The sequence below is a fragment of the Elephas maximus genome, chromosome 26, assembly GCF_024166365.1.
Source record: "Elephas maximus indicus isolate mEleMax1 chromosome 26, mEleMax1 primary haplotype, whole genome shotgun sequence".
NCBI classification, from domain to species: Eukaryota; Metazoa; Chordata; class Mammalia; order Proboscidea; family Elephantidae; genus Elephas; species Elephas maximus.
This window is the reverse complement of record NC_064844.1, coordinates 25,346,992-25,367,797: the sequence shown is the minus strand read 5'-3', so window position 1 is coordinate 25,367,797 and position 20,806 is coordinate 25,346,992. Positions and strand designations below refer to the sequence as shown.

The 20,806-nt window shown below is 41.2% G+C and overlaps 1 protein-coding gene across 5 annotated transcripts in view; it reads right to left on the bottom strand.

Annotated features, from left to right (window-relative positions):
* Window positions 1–20,806, bottom strand: part of HNRNPLL (heterogeneous nuclear ribonucleoprotein L like) — a 72,316-nt gene that overhangs the window by 6,204 nt on the left and 45,306 nt on the right. For 4 of the 5 annotated variants that reach the window (XM_049870243.1, XM_049870245.1, XM_049870246.1 and 1 more), the window contains 2 exons: window positions 18,924–19,068; window positions 7,502–7,644 (listed from right to left, as the gene is read on the bottom strand). The gene's annotated coding sequence lies outside the window, so the exon portion shown is untranslated. The remainder of the gene's footprint in view (window positions 1–7,501; window positions 7,645–18,923; window positions 19,069–20,806) is intronic. The other variant, XM_049870244.1, reaches the window with a different exon arrangement.

Here is a 20,806-nt window from a genome sequence, read left to right as displayed (position 1 = left end):
CATATATATATAATTTGTTGTTAGTTTCTATCTAGTTTATTCCAACTCATGCGTGTATATTTACATATATATGTAAATGTTATATATATATGCATATATATAGCTAGCACATAGTAAGCACCAATAATATTAGCTATATTTTATATTTCATTATGCAACTTCTATAAATTATTAATTTTTAAAAACATTTTTTTATTCAAACAAGAGAAAGTTGTACAGGTTTTTCCTGTTTTGTTTTGCTACCTTTTTATATGGAAATTTTCAAAGGTTTATAAAAGTAGAGAAAATAGTATAACGAACCCAAATTTTCAAAGGTTTATGAAAGTACAGAAAATAGTATAATGAACCGCCACGTACCCATCATGCAGCTTCAGTGATTATCTACACATGGCTAATTCTATTTCATTTGTACTCCACGTCCTCTGCCTCAATCAGCTGGATAATTTTCAAGTAAAATCCCAGATCTCATATCATTTCATTCATAAATACTCGACTATCCTACAGTATGTTTTAAAGCTCGCCATTTATGTAATACTGCTCCACGCTCAATTTGTCTTCATCAGTTCATAGGTTTCCCGTGGCACTAAAAATCCTTCCACATCATCATTTGGCACAGAAATTGAAACCGAATATCGAACCGTTTATGAAATACTTGGTGCAGCAGCTTCTTTGCTGGAAAAGTATTTCCACTTCTCAAGACAGGTGATCTCTCTAAGGAAGGGAATATGTTCAGCTGCTGGCGCCCTCCCAGCCAGAATGTCCAGGTTGCTCCCTTACCCAGAGTGACATACTCCAGGCTGAACTCCCTCAGCAGGGAATTTCTCCTAAGGAGAATTCTCCTCATCAGTCAGCATATGCTACATTTTAAGAAGAAAACCACTTCTCCAGATGTTTGAAGGTTTTAGGATACACACCCAATAATTCAGGGGTAAACCCTACTGAAGTATTCCTTCCACAGTGTCAATGTCACTTTCACACTGAAAATGTAACCAATTTTTTTTTCCTCAAGGAATTTCAGAACTATGTTAACATTTTTAATTATTTTCTTAAGATGGAAATAGACATGCATGCGCACACACGTGTGTACACACACACACATCTGCCTAATATCCCTTAAGAGCCCTTTGAGACAGGAGAAAGATGAAAAGTAGACAAATTTAATAAAGCCCTCATCCAACTGTATGTTTTTAAAATTCAGCACTGTATGTCACAGCACACTTCCTGACTGACAGGAGGCAGAATCAGGCTTCACTATGCCATATTCTGAGCTTCTTTGGGAGAAGCTTATCTTGTTTTCTGGTATAATAATAATAGCAGCTGCTGCTACCATTGATATTGGTGCTGATAGAGCACTTTGAAAAACAAGACTATATTTAATCCTCACAAAGGTCCCACTAACCCACTGCCATCGAGTGGATTCTGACTCATAGCGACCCTATAAGACAGAGTAGAACTGCCCCAAAGGGTTTCCGAGGCTGTAATCTTTACAGAAGCAGACTGCCACATCTTTCTTCCGTGGAGTAGCTGGTGGGTTTGAACTGCTGACCTTTCGGTTAGCAGCTGAGCGCTTAACCACTACACCAGCAGTAAATGCTGCTTGCATTGATGTTTCAAATCATTGGAGGAAATTGCTCTTGCCAAGGCTTGTTCTTTTTCACAACATCTGCAGCTAACTTACAAGTTTTGTTTTGTTTTTTAACATTATCCACAAATATTCTCAGTTTTGTTTATATTTTAATATAAACATCCCATATCCAAAGGCTCCTTGCAAAGTGAGGGATGTGCTAGCATGAAGTTTCACTAACAAAAAACAAATCCATTGCCATCTAGTCAGTTCTGACTCACAGAGATTCCACGTGTTTTGGAGTAAAACTATGCTCCACAGGGTTTTTAATGGCTGTAATCTTACGATGACTGTAATTTTTTTTTTTCTAAATAATGTTTTATTGAGTTTTTGGTGAAAGTTTACACAGCAAATTAGGTTCCCATTTGAAAATTTCTACACAGGTTGATCAGTGACATTAGTTACATTTTTCACAATGTGTCAACATTCCCATTAATAAAAACCCTGGGTGTGTTATGTTACCACAAGTGGGCAAGGAAAGGACAGGGTGAAGACCCCCAGGCCTCTGCTGTCAGCCCCACTACACGGGTCCCCCTCAGCACTTGCCTCTTGTCAGGGCCCTGCAGCCCAAACCACCAAGAACACACGAAGTTGGGGTTACTGGCTTCTTGAATTGAGGGAGACCGCGCACAGTAAGAGGGCATGAAAAAGGACATCGGTTTTAGGCTTGCGTGAAGTGATTCTGAGGGTTCAAGGAAACAGGGCTTTGCCCTGGATTGGATGCTGTCAGGAAGCAGGGGTGACTCTATGATTTGCCACCTTAATGCACATCTAGAAGGCAGGCGGAACAAAGCGAGCCTGCAGGTGTGGGTGATAAAGCAGCAGCGGCCATACTCCCAGGATGGGGGATGTTTGGTCAGTTCTGTGGCGTGGACAGTTTCTCGTTTTGGATCACGTTCAGACATGACTACAGAGGGGGGTCCTGTTTTGTCCTGACCCATCACAGTCACAGAGTGTCTCAGCTGATGTTCTGTGAGATTGTTTATAATTAGCACGAGTACATACACTAAGGCTCATACTCTAAGGCCCAGCTGATAGTCCTGGGCCAGCTGCTGAATGTCAGGGGCTGCTTTTCTCTTTCTCGCTCTCATTCTACTTTCTTGATTTTGCTGGAGTTACCGTTCCCACATTTGGTGTCTGCTGTCTCCCTCGCCCTCCCCACAGCCCTGTTTAAACCCTGGGTCTTCTGGGGAAGCCACTGTCCCAAGTTGCTCTTTCCCTTTGCTAAAGTTCTGCCTCTGCCACGCGACTTAGCACTAATTGTGCGTGGATGTCCCCACGGGAGCTGGGTGCTAGCAGAGGGCCCCGGGCATGTCTGGAGAAAAGTGGGACCGCCTTGAGAAGCTGAGATGCAGAGGAGCCCACACAATCCTATTTGGGTGACCACCCAGCAAAGTGTGATGGGAGGGGGAGAGAAGACATCCCTTCCTAGGCACTAAGGCACCACCAGTACTTTGGGAATCCCAGGGAATGCAGAGTCACTTTGCAGCTCTGGCAGAGCCCTGAGCACAGACAGAGGCCCCCTCAGGGAGGACATCTGCCTGGCATTGTGCTGAAGCCCACCCTGCAGTGGCTTCCCTGGCAGGAGGTGGCCAGGAAGGCAAAACAGGAGAGGGCTGGCTCCAAAATCACTGGGTGAGATTTAGAGGGGTTTGGAGGTATTGCAGAGCCCTGACAGGGCGATGGCTAAGAGCTTGGCTGCTAACCAAAAGGTCAGCAGTTCAAATCCATCAGCTGCTCCTTGAAAACCCTGTAGGACAGTTCTATTCTGTCCTGTGGGGTCGCTATGAGTTGGAATCAACTCGACGGCAGTGAGTTTGGTTTTTTGGTTTGTGGGGGTACTGAACAGTGAAATACTTATAACCATTTATATGATCTAACATATAGCCACAGACTTGTAAGGGCTGAGGGAACAAAGGTTATGCCTTTTTTGTTTTTCAAAAGCACTTTTAAAAATTATAATACCTGCTCATTGTAACAATTTCAACAATTCTAAATTGTAGGATTCCCTGGTGTCAAACATGTTTAATAAGCTCAGCTGCTAACAGAAAGGTTTACAGTTCAAACCCACCCAGAGGCAACTCAGAAGAAAGGCCTGGCTATCTACTTCTGAAAGGTCATAACTATGAAAACCCTACAGAGCACAGTTCCACTCTGACACACAAGGGTCACCATTAGTCCAGGTCCTCACAATAGCAACTGGATTGTTTTTTGGTAAATTATTCCTATTGCCATCAAGTCGACTCTCTCTCATATCTCATAGTGATCCTATGAGTAGATACAGTAGGACAAAGGAGAACTGCCCCATAGGGTTTTCTAGGCTGTGATCTTTGTGGAAGCAGCCTGCCACATCTTTCTCCCAGGCAGCTAGCTGCTGGTGGATTCGAACCATCAACCTTTCAGTTAGCAGTCAAGCACTTAACCGCTGTGCTATCAGAGCGCCCTCTGGTGAATTACAGAAAGGTAAAAATAATACTCTCTCCCTGTCCAATCCCACCCTGGTAATAGCATTTTGATGTGTATCATTCCATACTTTTTCTATGTATATACAAACAGAGAATCACCTATTTAGGTCCTCATTTTTGCTTTTTACAAAAATGTGATCATACTCTTCATATTATCCTACCTCTTGCTTATTTTCACTTAACAGTATGTCTTCTCCACCTTTCTGATGCATAGAAATCTGCTTTGTTCTATTTGAGGGCTGCATAGCATTCCATAGAATGGATGCATCATAATTTATTGAGCAGCCCATTGTTAATCGTGTGTTACAGCTATATGATATCAGCTTTGTTTGCGGTTTCATCCGAGCCAGTCTTGCCTTAGTTGTAATTTCTGAAATGACAAAGGCCACATCTCAAACCTAAATTTCCTTCCTAGAACCTAACCCATCACTGCCTGCAAACGTCATACATTCGACACATGAATATCCTTTTTATTTTGGAAATGTTCATAATGTCTTCTTTTTATGTGCTAAAAGGAAGATAGTTCTTTGGGTGAGAGGCTCATATTTGGCACATTTTCTGAGCAGGAGGAGATAATTTTTAATTTCCTAACCCCATATGGTTCGACTTTCCTCTGTATATCACCCTGCCTCCTACCCGTGCACCCGTGCAATGCCATCACTGCAGAAATCACTTCATGTTGGCCTCCCTACCGTGAAATTATCCAAGTGCCAACTGAGGCAGCCTAACCCAACAGCCTCCTTTTAACGATGAGCCAAATGAAGTTTAGAAGGATGAATAACTTGGCCAAAGTCCCACACCTGCTTGGCAGAGGATCCGGGGCCAGGGCCAATCCAGGGCCCTCTCCACCACAGGACACAGCCCCACCAGGGCCGGGGGTGGCTGTGCACAGCACATAGGCAATGGTATTTTTATTGGAGCAGGATTGAAAAGTAGGGCATTAATTCTTTTCAAAGACTTTGAAACAGGTAAGTGATTAATGCCATCTGCTCCTCATTCCTCTGAAGGAGCTCCTTCTCCAGACCCCAAGTCTGTAACTTGTTTTTCTCCAGGAGATCTGGTCTTGCTCCAGCGTGCAGTTTTTTTCTGCATTCAGCTGCTAGTTGAGTGGTGAATGCCCCTCTTTCCTCGCATTCCCACACGATCCTTGGCATTCCAGTGTGCCCTGGCATGGAGCTGAGGCTGCTTACTGTATGTACAGTAAGCACATACTTGACGCTGCTGACTTGTGTACAGGTGAAGCCCAGCAGGCAGGGCCAGAGAGAAAGCCTTGTTGAGGCAGATCCAGGTTTAAAGAGACCCTCTTTAACAGAAAGCAATACAAAAATATCATATTTTTGCCACTGCTACAAAAACATGACCACATTGCTAGGACCCTTCCTAGTGCCTTAGAAAGGGTTAACCAGTTGCTGACAAGCCGATTCTGACTCATGGTGACCCCATCTGTGTCAGAGAAGAACTGTGTTTCACAGGGTTTTCAGTGGCTCATTTTTTGGAAGTAGATCACCAGCCCTTTCTTCTGAGGTGCCTCTGGGTGGACTCAAACCAATCAATCTTTCAGTTGTTAACCAAGCATGTTCACCATTTGTGCCACCCAAGGACACCTAGAAAGGGCTGCACCCTGGAAAATGAGGCATTCTGAAGCTTAATTTTCTTGAGCTTCAGAGTAAAACTGCCCCATCCTTATTTACAGTAGGATATACCTGGGCCCCCTTTTCCAGCCCCTCACATGTAGAAAGACAGAGCTGCTCAGACTCCTCTGTGGGTATTATACACAATGACCCTAAGCCCTGGAGTTCTCAGGACAGTCTGTGTCAATCTATCAGACTGTATGTTAAATGATATATCGTGACTTTTCAAAAAATATGGGCAATAATTGTTACAGAATGGATGTATAAAAGAGAAAGAAAATAAAACAAAGCAAAATATAAAAACAAAACAAACCCCCTTTCTCCTAAAATCAGTACAAATTGGGATGGAACTAGCCAAGTGTTTTCTACAAATGTTTTGTTTCCCATCTCAGGATGGAAAGGAAAAACCAGGATGGGCAATAAGGGCACCCAGCAGCTGCTGAGCACAGAAGTTTCCACCTGCTAAAAAAATAAAAAGAATCTTCAAAATGAAATGATCTTCCCCAGCAATAGTTATGCTGCCAAGAAAATCTTGCCTTTTTAGAATTACATAGGATAAGAAATAAGATTTAGCTGGAATGGATGAGTAGAGTTCAAAAGACAGGCGGATCTCCTAGTCCTTGTCCTCAGCTTTCCATTCCATAGTGTGACGGTTAAGATTGTGTGTCAGCTTGGCTGGGCCATGACTCTCAGTGTTTTGGCAGTTGTATAATGTTACGATCACTTCCCTGTTGAGATTTGATATGTGATCGCCCCCGTGATAGGATCTCCTGAGTGGCAGCAGCTGGGGCAGGGCCCGTGGTGGCTCACCACCCCCTCAGCCTTCATCTCTCGGCCCTCTGCCACCTAGCTCTTCCTGCTTGCTTTACTGGGGGCTTTTGCTTGTTCTAGATCCTGCAGCTGGCTCCTGTGCATCTGACCTCCGGTTCTCGGGACCTGAGCTAACAGCTTGCCTGCCGATCTTGAGAATCATTGATCTTCACAGCCTGCGTGCTCACCAGCCCCTGTGGCTGCATGAATCAGGAAAAGCTTCTTTTCTGCCTCACAGACTTGGAACGTTCTAGCCTCTAAAAACCACGTGAGCTATTTCCTTGATATAAATCTGTCTATGTATAAATATATGCTTTACTGGTTTTGCTTTTCTAGAGAACCCAGCCTAAAATACATGGTAACCAGACATGAGATTTCAGAGTACTGAAGCAGGCTATGCTGTGTAGGTCTCCCATGTTCAAAGTTTCAGGCAACTATTCCACAGACTTCTATGGAGCTGTCAGGAAAAAGATGTGTATGAAAAGCTGCTTCCCATGCATTTACGAATCATACTTAATGGTCAGATAAGAGGTATTCATTTTGCTTTCCAGGGGATGCCCTATATCTGAAAGGCAAGTGACGTATATCTGGCACTTCCAGGGTTGGCCCAGTGCACTCACTGTCTGCTGAACAATGTGACAGTGATAATAATCAGTCGTGACTACTGTTCATTGAGACTTACTACGCTTTACATGCATTATCTTGTTTCATCCTCCGAACAACTCCATTAATATCCTATTTTACTTACAAGAAAACAGACTTAGGGATGTTAAGAAACATACCTATTGTCACAAAGCTAATAAATGCTAGTATTCAACTGGAACTCAAACCTAGTTGTATCAGATGCCAAAGGCCATTAATTTAACCACCACACTTTCCAGCCTCTTTGAATGAGCAACAGATGGACTTCTGAGTGGTTAACTAAAAACGTTCCTGGGTGGTGCAAACAGTTAACGTGCTTGGCTACTAACCTGAAGGCTGGCAGTTCAAGTCCACCCAGAGATGCCTTAGAAGAAAGGTCTGGTGATTGACTTCTTAAAAATAGCTATTGAAAGCCCTGTGGAGCACAGCTCTACTGAGCCAGAGTCAACTTGACAGCAACGGGTGGCGGTAACTAAAAAAAAAAAAGCAAACTTTAGTAAAACTTATCCATAAGGGTTAGCCAATCCTGCTTAGCGGTAGTGTCAACCAGAAACTGCTCTAGGCCCTGCCGTATTTCCTCACCAACCCCAGCATCAGAATCACCCAGGCACTTATGAAAAAAAGGTGATTCTTGGGCCCCACCTCAAACCTACTGTCAGAATCTCTGGCCTATGAATTCTCATTTGACGTGCTCCTCAGGCAATTCTGCACACTGAAGTTTGAGAACAGTTGCTTGTCGGGTGGCCATTCCCCCCAGCTAGCCTGGAAGACCCAGTTTATACCTGTTGTCCTGGCATAAGTACCAACGCTGCCCGCCCCCCTTACTCTCCTAAGGGTGCCAGTGTGGATCATCTGTTTCTATGCAAATATTGTGTATTTTATACCAAAATCAGGCCATACTACACATGCTATTTTATAACCTGATTTTTGAATTTAATGACCTTCATTTTTTCATATAAATAAATTTTTATCTTTTCTAATACTAGTTCATATTCAGATTTCCTCATGCATCCCTAAGATGCCTATACATTTGGCACCTGGTTTAGTCAATACACACATGTATTATGATAGTTTGACTCTTCTAAACAAATAACAGTCTCTCTTTGACATGACAGTGACTTATCTTTTGGATTTGTCTGAATACTTCCTTCTTTTTGGTGTTATTTAGTTTGTTCCCATTTTCTGTATTTCTGATCAAATGGAGATTAGAAGAAAAGTTTGATAGTATCAAGTTAATTATGTTTGGCTCTACATTACAGGTAATGTGTTTATTTCATCTTTGTATCACATTAAAACCAAAACCCATTGCCGTCGAGTTGATTCCAACTCATAGTGAACCTATGGGACAGAGTAGAACTGCCCCATAGAGTTTCCAAGGAGCAGCTGGTGGATTTGAACCACTGACCTTCTGGTTACCAGCCACAGCACTTAACCTCTACGCTACCCAGTTTTCCTGTATCACATTAGGAAACACGAAATATCTGGTTGACGCACCATTAGTGATGCTAAGACTAACCACCACTGGAGGAGGCTAATGACTGTCTGACTCCATGGATGGACTCTGCTTTTCTCCCCTGCAACTAGGAAGTAATCTGTATGGTATTGCTTCGGGACTATATTAAAGTTCAGTTCCCCATTAACCACACACCTAATGCTTTTAACACCATTGATAATCCCTGCCTGAGTTAAGGATGTTGCAGAATGTTGATTTGCTAATTCTTTCAACTCTTCTACATTACTGACTAACATTCTTTAGTAAAATACCTATTTTTTCCTCATCATCTGGGGCCATTTGATTACCATGAAACACAGTCCCTTCTGGAAAGGCAAGTTAAATATTCATTTCTTTCCCTTTAATTTTCATTTTCAAACTAAGAAGCTAGTTTAATGGCCACTTGGGCCCAATTTCTAGGGTCCATTTTTAGCATCTCGATCAAGAGTGAGCACCTTCTAGAAGAGTGGTGTAGGATAACTTAATAATGCCAAAAAGTTTGGCCAGACTGTGCACAGACATGACTGGCAGCTAGAAATATTCCACTGGGAACAGTAGCCATGATGAGAAGTGAGAGACTGAATGAACAATGGACAATGACCAGGCCATATATAAAAACAGAACTCTGACCCACAACCTGCAGCATTCAAACCACGAAGTCAAACCACCACCTGTGGCTACCAGTCCACGAAGCCAAGCAACAATCCCTGTAACAATGGGTTCAAAATGGCCAGGACTTGATTAATAACTGACAGCTTCCTTAATTTTTGTCTCCACTTCCAACTTAGGACCAACCAGAGAAAGCCCAATATGCTCCCCTTACAGATCATATAATTCTTGGGTGGTGAAAAGTTACTGCACTCGGCTTCTAAACTAAATGTTGGAAGTTTGAGCCCACCTCAGAGGCACCTTGAAAGTAAGACCTGACTATCTTCTTCCAAAACAAATCAGCCATTGAAAACCTTATGGAGCAGTTCTATTCTGATACACATGGGGTTGCCATGAGTTGGAATCAACTTGAGGGCAACTAATTCCTGGCTTTAACCAATCACATAAAATACCCTGCTTCTAGTACACCCACCTCCAGCTTCCTCATGCCAATAGACTCCAATCGGGGACTACCTGGAGCCTTCCCTATTTTCCACTCTAAAGCTTTCCCACTCTTCTGCCTGCCTTTTACATCTGCCAAATGAAAACGAAAGGTGGCTGACCCCTTGCTATAGCAAACTCTGAATAAATAGCCTTCATTTGTATTTGGGTGTTCTTTGTCTGTTTCCACAAAACTGTTGACTTGAGGTAACTACAGTTTTCACATCTGATTCTCAGTCCACAAGCCTGCACTGCATTTTCTTTGAGCTTGAGCAGGTCTTGAAGAGCACTTAGTTTATGATAGAACACTGTTCTGTTCCTTCTGAAAAAAAGAACTTTCATTAAGCAGAGGAAGAGTTGCTCTACTTAATAGGCTCTTAACAAACAAGAGCATTGTACCAAGCTACGGGACAATGATTCTTTGTGTTCTGAGCTTGACATGTAGAGTAGGGCTTAAAAAAGCATTAGTATTTTCAAGGGAATACACATCACACATTGTGGCGTATTGTATGTTCCAAAGATTGTTCCAACAATATCTCTCATCCCACATGCTCTTCGTAGTGTGACTTTGACTCTGAGAGGTAGGGTCTGTGTTCCTGTCCCTTGAACCTGGGCAGGCTCGTGACATGGAAGAAGTGACACTATGCATAGATATACCAGAATTTGTTTATTCATTCACTTGCTGATGGGCATTTGGGTTATTTCCAGTTTGGGGTTATTAAAAATAGAGCTGCTATGAACATTCATGTACAAGTCATTGTAGGGACACATGCTTTCTTTTCTCTTGGGTAAATCTAGGAGTGAATGGCTGGATCATATGGTAGGTGTATAGTTTGACTTTTTTGGAAACTGCCTGAATTTGGCAGTTTAATCTTTAATAGTTTAATCTCAGTTTTCAGCACGGTGCTTCAACACTCAACCTTTGTTCCTGAGTCTGGTGCTTCTCTAGTTGAATTTCTCAAAAAAAAAAAAAAAAAAGCTTCCTTTCTTTTTCTGTGGTAAAGGTGCAGGATGGGATATGGAAAGGGATCTGTGGCTTAACTGTTCCTTCTCAAGTCTTTCAACATATTACTCTGCCTCTCTCTTCCCTCCAGTTGTTTGAGGTACTAGGTGCCTCCAATTCCTGAGCCTTTCAGAGTTCTGCTGTGCAAACTGGCATGCCTACTGTTGGCATTTTCCTCTGCAAAGTGGTTGTACAATTTTACTTTTCCACCAGAAGTATATGAGAGTTCCAGGTCCTCCACATCTTTGCCAACACTTGTGTGGTCAGTCTTCTTAATTTTAGCCATTCTAATTTTTTTTTTTAATAGGTATAGGACTAGAGCCCTGGTGGCACAATGGTTAAAAGCTATGGCTGCTAACCAAAAGGTTAGTAGTTCAAACCCACCAGCCACCCCTTGGGAACCCTGTGGGGCAGTTCTACTTCGGTCTTATATAGGGTCACTATGAGTTGGAATTGACTCCACAGCAATGGGTTTAGATCTGGGATAGGTATAGAGGACACCTGGTGGTACAGTGCTTAGGAGCTATGGCTGCTAACTAAAAGGCTGGCAGTTTGAATCCACCAGCTGCTCCTTGTAAACCCTATGGGGCAGTTCTACTCTGTCCTAAAGGGTCATTATGAGTCAGAATCAACTCAAGAGCAATGGGTTTGGTTGGTTTTGGGGAATGTTAAAGTGCTGATTTTTGGCAGTCCATTCATCTTTAAGACAGAGACATTAAAAAGTCAATTAGAAGAGGCAGGGCCAAGAAGGCGTAGCAGTCAGACACTTCCCGTGGTCCCTCTTACAACAAAGACCTGAAGAAACAAATGAATTGATTATATATGACCACCTAGGAGCCCTGAACATCAAAGACAAAGTTGAGGAGTCTGGGCAGCACGGGGAGGGAGAGACAGTTCAGAAGCAGTGAGGATTTACCAGACCTGACCTGGCCAGTACCCTGAAGGCTGGATTGGCCGGCGCACACAGGCTGAGGCAAGCAGTAGCACTCGGGACATGTTTTCCACATTGGGAGATACCCAGTGGTAGACAGTCTGCACAAGCCCCCAGAACCAAGGGAAAGCTATGATAGATCTGAAAAAGTCAAGTGCAAGCATCTAATCTACCATGCGGGATCAAAATAACCCTTTCCCCTCTGGGAATTAACTCTCTCCTCTTCACCCACACCCTCCCTGCTCTCCTCTGGTCAGCGGTCTGCTTCAGCAATTACCGTGACCCCTGGGCTGGAAGTGGGACCCGTCTCACAACCCGAGCCATTCTCCTGGCTTTGGAGAGAGAACAAATTAACAAAATAATAAATAGGAAAAATTAATCTGCCACTTCCACTAAACGGGGACCTCAGGGCAGGTACAGCCCCTTTGCCTAGGCACAGACATAAGGGGTCCACAGACTTTGAATGCGTTTTACCCCTGCCTAGACCTATGTGGGCCCATTTCAACAGCATAGGTCCTCATTAGCATAGAAGAGCAGGGTATATACCTGAAGCCTATTTTCAACTGCAACAGCTAAGGGATAGTGTCAGATTTGTGACATTTGACACCACCCTGCCCATTAAGCAGGGTCCTCACCTACCCACACCAGGGGCCTGAGGACTGGTGACGCTACCCACTCCACCTAGCCACCCATGACAGGGGTCCGGGAATAAGTGGTGCTCCCCAGTCCTTACAGCCAACAGCACTGGGTGCCTGCAAAACTCACCACCTACACACTCTAGGGAACAGGGACACACCTTCCACCCAGGAACTCAGGGACAGCTATCAGGCCCCTACCTTGCTCAGCACATAAGCCCCTACTGCAGCCAGATACCTGTCCTGCTTCAATCACCTCTATGTAGCCCTGCCCACCTAGGACTGTAGGTGAGAGCCTGCGCCACACACTCGGTGACCAATGACCTGGACACCTGAGCTGAATCCACACAAGAAAAGTAAATGGACTTCTGGGCTAAACATACCTAGTAGCAGCTCTAACCACCTGGTGACAGGATGTAAGAGCTTCAAAGACACCAATAATCAAAGTAGCTCACACAATCAGCCTACCTGGGTGTACTAAAGCAAAACAAAACAAGAAGCTAAGACACAGTAAGTAAACATAAAATAAATATAATAACTTATTGATGGCTCGAGATGACAGTTAATATCAAATCACATAAAGAGGCAGACCATGATGGCTTCAGCAAGCCACCAAAACAAAGAATCAGGAAACCTCCTGGAAGAAAAGAAAGTCCTGGAATTCTCAGAGGTAGAATTCAAAAGATTAATATACAGAGCTCTTCAAGGGGTCAGGAAGAAGATCAGGCAAAATGCAGAGCAAGCCAAGGAACACAGAGACAAAGCCATAGAGGAACTTAAAAAGGTTATACAACAGCAAAATGACAAATTTAACAGCCTACAAGAATCCATAGAGACAGCAAACAGAAATCCAAAAGATTAACAATAGAATTTCAGAATTAGACAACTCAATAGAAAGTCATAGGAGCAGAATGAGGCAAAAGAAGTCAGAATTAGTGAGACTGAAGACAAAGTACTTGACACCAATTTATCTGAGGAAAAATCAGATAAAAGAATTAAAAAAAAATGAAGAAACCTGAAGAATTATATGGAACTCTATCAAGAGGAATAACCTATCAGAACAGGGGGGATAACAGAAAATATGGAGAGAATCGTTGAAGATTTGTTGGCAGAAAAATTCCCTGATATTGTGAAAGATGAGAAGATATCTATTCGAGGAGCTCATCGAACCCCACACAGGGTAGATGGCAAAAGAAAGTCACCAAGATATATTATAATCAAACTTGCCAAAACCAAAGATAAAGAGAGAATTTTAAGAGTGGATAGAAATAAATGAAAAGTCATCTACAAAAGAGAGTCAATAAGACTAAGCTCTGACTACTCAGCAGAAACCATCCAGGCAAGAAGGCAATGGAATGACATATATAAAGCCTTGAAGAAGAAGAAAAAAAAAATGCCAGCCAAGAATTATATATTCAGCAAAACTGTCTCTCAAATATGATGGTGAAATTAGGGCATTCCCAGATAAACAGAAGTTTAGGGAATTTGCAAAAACCAAACCAAAATTATAAGAAATACTAAAGGGAGTCTTCTGATTAGAGAATCAATAACATCAGGTAACAACCCAAGACTAAAACACAGGACAGAGCAACCAGATATCAACCCAGATAGGGAAGTCACAAAAATAAATGAAAGCTAAAACACTGAAAACAGGGAAAGAGAGATGTCAATATATAAAAGATGACAATATTAAAAAAAAAAAAAAAGAGGGACTAAATAATGTAATCATAGAACTTTCATATAGAGAGGATGTCAAGGCAATACTGAAAAATAAGATTAGTTTAAACTTAGAAAAACAGAGGTAAATTTTAAGGTAACCACAAAGGAAACTAACAATCCTACGTATCAAAATAAAAAACAAGAAAAACATAAAGACTTAGTAAATATCAACAGCAAAAGTCAACAACAATGAAAAAGAGGAAAAGACAATACTTAAAGAAAAACAACTCAGCACAGAAAATTAAGTGGAACAAAGACACTGTCAACAACACACACAAAAAATATCAAAATGACAGCACTAAACTCTTACCTATCAGTAATCCTGGTGGCATAGTGGTTAAGTGCTATGGCTGCTAACCAAATGTCGGCAGTTCGAATCCACCAGACGCTCCTTGGAAACTCTATGGGGCAGTTCTACTCTGTCCTATATGGTCGCTATGAGTTGGAATCAACTGGACAGCAATGGGTATCAATAATTACACTGAATGTAAATGGACTAAATGTACCAATAAAGGGGAGAGTGGCAGATGGATAAAAAAAAAACACACGACCTGTCTCTTTGCTGCCTACAAGAAATACACCTTAGACTCAACGACACAAACAAAAACTCGAAGGATGGAAAAAAATATATCAAGCAAACAACAATCAAAAAAGAGCAGGAGTGACAATATTAATGTCTGACAAAATAGACTTTAAAGTTAAATCCATCAGAAAGGATAAGGAAGGACACTATATAATGATTAAAGGGACAATACACCAAGAAGATATAACCATATTAAATATTTATGCACCTAATGACAGGGCTGCAAGATATATAAAACAAACTCTATCAGCATTGAAAAGTGAGATAGACAGCTCCACAATAATAGTAGGAGACTTCAACACACCACTTTCAGTGAAGGACAGGACATCCAAAAAGAAGCTCAATAAAGACATGGAAGATCTAAATGCCACAATCAACCAACTTGACCTCGTAGACATATACACAACACTCCACCCAACAGCAACCAACTATACTTTCTTTTCTGGTGCACATGGGACATTCTCTAGAATAGACCACATATTAGGTCATAAAGCAAGCCTTAGCAGAATCCAAAACATTGAAATACTACAAAGCATCTTTTCTGACCATAAGGCCATAAAAGTGGAAATCAATAACGGGAAAAGAAATCAAACACTTGGAAACTGAACAATATCCTGCTCAAAAAAGACTGAATTATAGAAGACATTAAGAATGGAATAAAGAAATTTAGAGAATCCGATGAGAATGAAAACACTTCCTACCAGAACCTTTGGGACACAGCAAAAGCGGTGCTCAGAGGCCAATTTATATCAATAAATGCACACATCCAAAATGGAGAAAGGGCCAAAATCAAAGAATTATCCCTACAACTTGAACAAATAGAAAGAGAGCAACAAAAGAAACCCTCAGGCACCAGAAAAAAGCAAATAATAAAAATTAGAGAACTACGTGAAATAGAAAACAGAAAAACAACTGAAAGAATTAAGAAGACCAAAAGCTGGTTTTTTGTAAAAAATTAACAAAATTGATAAACCATTGGCCAAACTGACAAAAGAAAAACAGGAGAGGAAGCAAATAACCCAAATAAGAAGTGAGATAGGCGATATTACAACAGACCCAACTGAAATTAAAAGAATCATATGAGATTACTATGAAAAGCTGTACTCAAATTTGAAAACCTAGAAGAAATGGGTGAATTCCTAGAAACACACTACCTACCTAAACTAACACAAACAGAGGTAGAACAACTAAATAGACCCATAACAAAAGAAGAGGTTGAAAAGGTAATCAAAAAACTCCCAACAAAAAAAAAAGCCCTGGTCCAGGCAACTTCACTGCAGACTTCTACCAAACTTTCAGAGAAGAGTTAACACCACTACTACTAAAGGTATTTCAGAGCATAGAAAAGGACGGAATACTACCAAACTCAATTCTATGAAGCCACCATATCCCTAATACCAAAACCAGGTAAAGACATCACAAGAAGAAAAAATTACAGAATATCCCTCATGAACATAGATGCAAAAATCCTCAACAAAATTCTAGCCAATAGAATTCAACAACGTATCAAAAAATAATTCACCATGACCAAGTGAGATTCATACCAGGTAGGCAGGGATGGTTCAACATAAGAAAAACAATTAATGTAACCCACCACATAAATAAAACAAAAGACAAGAATCACATGATTTTATCAATTGATGCAGAAAAGGCATTTGACAAAGTTCAACACTCGTTCATGATGAAAACTCTCAGCAAAATAGGAACAGAAGGAAAATTCCTCAATATAATAAAGGGTATTTATACAAAGCCAACAACCAACATCACCCTAAATGGAGAGAGCCTGAAAGCATTCCCATTGAGATCGGGAACCAGACAAGGATGCCCCTTATCACTGCTCTTATTCAACATTGTGTTGCAGGTCCTAGCCAGAGCGATTAGGCTGAATAAAGAAATAAAGGGCATCCAGATTGGCAAGGAAGAAGTAAAAGTATCTCTCTTTGCAGATGATATGATCTTATACACAGAAAACCCTAAGGAATCCTCCAGAACACTACTGAAACTAATAGAAGAGTTCAGCAGAGTATCAGGATACAAGATAAACATACGAAAATCAGTTGGATTCCTCTACACCAACAAAAAGAACACCGAAGAGGAAATCACCAAATCAATGCCATTTACAGTAGCCCCCAAGAAGATGAAATACTTAGGAATAAATCTTACCAGAGATGTAAAACACTTATACAAAGAAAACTACAGTACGCTTCTGCGAGAAATGAAAAGAGACTTACACAAGTGGAAAAACATACCTTGCTCCTGGATAGGAAGACTTAACATTATAAAAATGTCTATTCTACCAAAAGTGATCTATACATTCAATGCAATTCCGATCCAAATCCCAACAACATTCTTTAATGACATGGAGAAACAAATCACCAACTTCATATGGAAGGGAAAGAGGCCCCGGATAAATAAGGCATTACTGAAAAAGAAGAACAAAGTGGGAGGTGTTACTTTACCCGATTTTAGAACCTATTATACCACCACAGTAGTCAAAACAGCCTGGTACTGGTACAACAACAGATACATGGATCAATGGAACAGAATTGAGAATCCAGACATAAATCCATCCACATATGAGCAGTTGATATTTGACAAAAGCCCCAAAACAGTTAAATGGGGAAAAGGCAGTCTTTTTAACAAATGGTGCTGGCATAACTGGATATCCATCTGCAAAAAAAATGATACAAGACCCATACCTCACTCCATGCACAAAAACTAACTCAGAATGGATCAAAGACCTAAATATAAAATCTAAAACAATAAAGGTCATGGAAGAAAAAATAGGGACAATGTTAGGAGCCCTAATACATACACAGTAGACAAAACATTATTAAGAATACAGAAGAAAAACTGGATAACTGGGAGCTCCTAAAAATCAAACACCTATGCTCAGCCAAAGACTTCACCAAAAGAGTAAAAAGACTATCTACAGACTGGGAAAAAATTTTAGCTATGACATTTCTGATCAACGCCTGATCTCTAAAATCTACATGATACTGCAAGAACTCAACTGCAAAAAGACAAATAACCAAACTAAAAAATGGGCAAAAGATATGAATTGACACTTCACTAAAGAAGGCATTCAGGTAGCTAACAGATATATGAGGAAATGTTCACGATCATTAGCCATTGGAGAAATGCAGATCAAAACTACAGTGAGATTTCATCTCACTCCAACAAGGCTGGCATTAATCCAAAAAACACAAAATAATAAATGTTGGAGAGGCTGTGGAACACTTATGCACTGCTGGTGGGAATGTAAAATGGTACAACCACTTTGCAATCAATTTGGCGCTTCCTTAAAAAGCTAAAAATAGAACTACCATACGATCCAGCAATCCCAGTCCTTGGAAGATATCCTAGAGAAATAAGAACCTTTACACGAACAGATATATGCACACCCATGTTTACTGCAGCACTGTTTACAATAGCAAAAAGATGGAAGCAACGAAGGTGCCCATCAACAGATGAATGGATAAATTATGGTATATTCACACAATGGAATACTATGCATTGATGAAGAACAGTGAGGAATCTCTCTGAAACATTTCATAACATGGAGGAACCTGGAAGGCATTATGCTGAGTGAAATTAGTCAGTTGCAAAAGGACAAATATTGTAGAAGACCACTATTATAAGAACTTGAGAAATAGTTTAAACTGAGAAGAACATATTCTTTTGTGGTTATGAGAGGGGGGAGGGAGGGAGGGTGCAAGAGGGGCATTCTCTAATTAGATAGTAGATAGAAACTACTTTAGGTGAAGGGAAAGACAGCACACAATATAGAAGAGGTCAGCACAACTGGACTAAACCAAAAGCAAAGAAGTTTCCTGAATAAACTGAATGCTTCGAAGGCCAGCGTAGCAGGGGCAGGGGTCTGGGGACCATGGTTTCAGGGGACATCTAAGTCAATTGGCAAAATAAAATCTATTAAGAAAACATTCTGCATCCCACTTTGAAGAGTGGCGTCTGGGGCCTTAAACACTAGCACGCAGCCATCTAAGATGCATCAATTGGTCTCAACCCAGCTGGATCAAAGGAAAATGAAGAACACCAAGCTCACAAGGTAATTATGAGCCCAAGACAGAAAGGGCCACATGAACCAGAGACTACAACATCCTGAGACCAGAAGAACTAGATGGTGCTTGGCTACAACCGATGACTGCCCTGACAGGGAACACAACAGAGAACCCCCAAAGGGAGCAGGAGAGCAGTAGGATGCAGACCCCAAATTCTCATAAGATCAGACTTAATGGTCTGAGACTAGAAGGACCCCGGTGGTCATGGCCCCCAGACCTTCTGTTGGCCCAGGACAGGAACCATTCCCGAAGCCAACTCTTCAGACGTGGACTGGACCGGACGATGGGTTGGAGAAAGATCCTGATGAGGAGTGAGCTACTTGCACCATGTAGACACTTGAGACTATGTTGGCATCTCCTGTCTGGAAGGGAGATGGGAGGATAGAGGGGGTTAGAAACTGCCAAAATGGTCACAATAGGAGACACTGGAAGGAGGGAGCGGGCTGACTCATTAGGGGGAGTGTAAAGGGGAGTATGTAATAAGGTGTATATAAGTTTATGTGTGAGAGACTGACTTGATTTGTAAACTTTCACTTAAAGCACAATAAAAATTTTTTAAAAAGATAGGTTTTAATCTTGATTCTGTGGTCTTCAGTATTATAACTTCCTTTTAGATTTGTATGATCTTCCTCTGATAAGCACGCTTGTACCATCATCTCAGTCATGAAGTTAGGCAAAGCCACTCTTTGGCTTGGGCACCAGTGAAGACAGCCCTCACCTGTGAAAAGTTCACGTGGGAGACCCTGAATATGTGGTGAGGTACTGAAAGAGGAAAGGAAATACAAAAACCCATGCCCGTAGTGTGTTCACAATTTAATGGCTATTTTCACAAATGAGAAAAAAAAATAGGGTCACTACAATGGTAGCAAAGGCCTACTCTATATCACCACTCAATTTGTTTTAAATGGATAAGAATGATAAATAAGATATTAACATGCTCATTTTATAGATTAACTCCTGAGGCTCAGACCATTTTAAAAGACTTACTTAGACTCATACAGCCAGTAAAAAGGCAGAGTCAAGCAAGGACTTAAGTCCAGAATTTGATTCCAAATTCTATGGCCTTTCCTTTTTAGCACTCTTCCTTCTAAAGGTATGGAAACCAAAATGGAAAATGGCTCCCTAAACTTAACAAAAACTGGAGGGGGCCTGCCGCTGGCATACAATTCTGCTTGCCACATCTAAGGACCTGAAAACCCAGAAAGGAGACAACTTAATGATGAAGGAATCTTGAGCCTTTGGGGGAAAGAAGAGCTACTTAACTAGAATAAATTAAAAGGAAAAAAGAGAAAGAAAACTGAGACTCTGCAGCCCAGAAACATTAAGATGACGAAAAAGAAAAAAAAAAAAAAGTCTGTTTAATCCAGATTTACAGACGAAGAATTGACAGGGGCTGTATACTATAATCTAGTTGTCTTTCAAACTCCTATACAGTACTTCTTCACAGAGCAGAGCACAAATATATCAAACCCTATACTTCTCTGGATGGCACAAACAGTTCAGTGCTTGGCTACTAATTGAAAGGATGGCAGTTTGAATCCACCTAGAGGTGCCTTGGAATAACGGCCTGGCAATCTACTTCCAAAAAATCAGCCATTGAAACCCAATACGCAGTTCTACTCTGAAACACTTGGGTTGCCAGGGGTTGAAACTGCCTCAGTGGCGGCTAGTTGGGTTTTTTTGTTTTTGGTATACTTCCGTGAAATAGTGCAAACCAGAAATATTCAGGCAGACAGGCAGTGAGTTCCTGAAAAATAATCATTAATTGGACAATTAAGAAGTATTTTCCCATATGAACAGTAGTATGATGAGAGGTCTTGATGAAGGGGGTGTCATGTCAAAACAACAGATACAGCCAACATAATATTAAAATCCAATATTGTGGATAGAAAACTCCGTATTACCTAAAAATAAAAAGGTCTATGTGTACCATATCCTGGTTATATAAGGGATCTCCATTTACTAAAATTGTGTATACAAATATTTGTACATATACAAACAGTAAAAGTAAATTCTACCATAAATTTCCCTTAAACCTAATAGTTAAAATGAATAGTAACTTTGCCTGCCTTTAGAATTTTGTTGTTGCTGTTGTTAGTT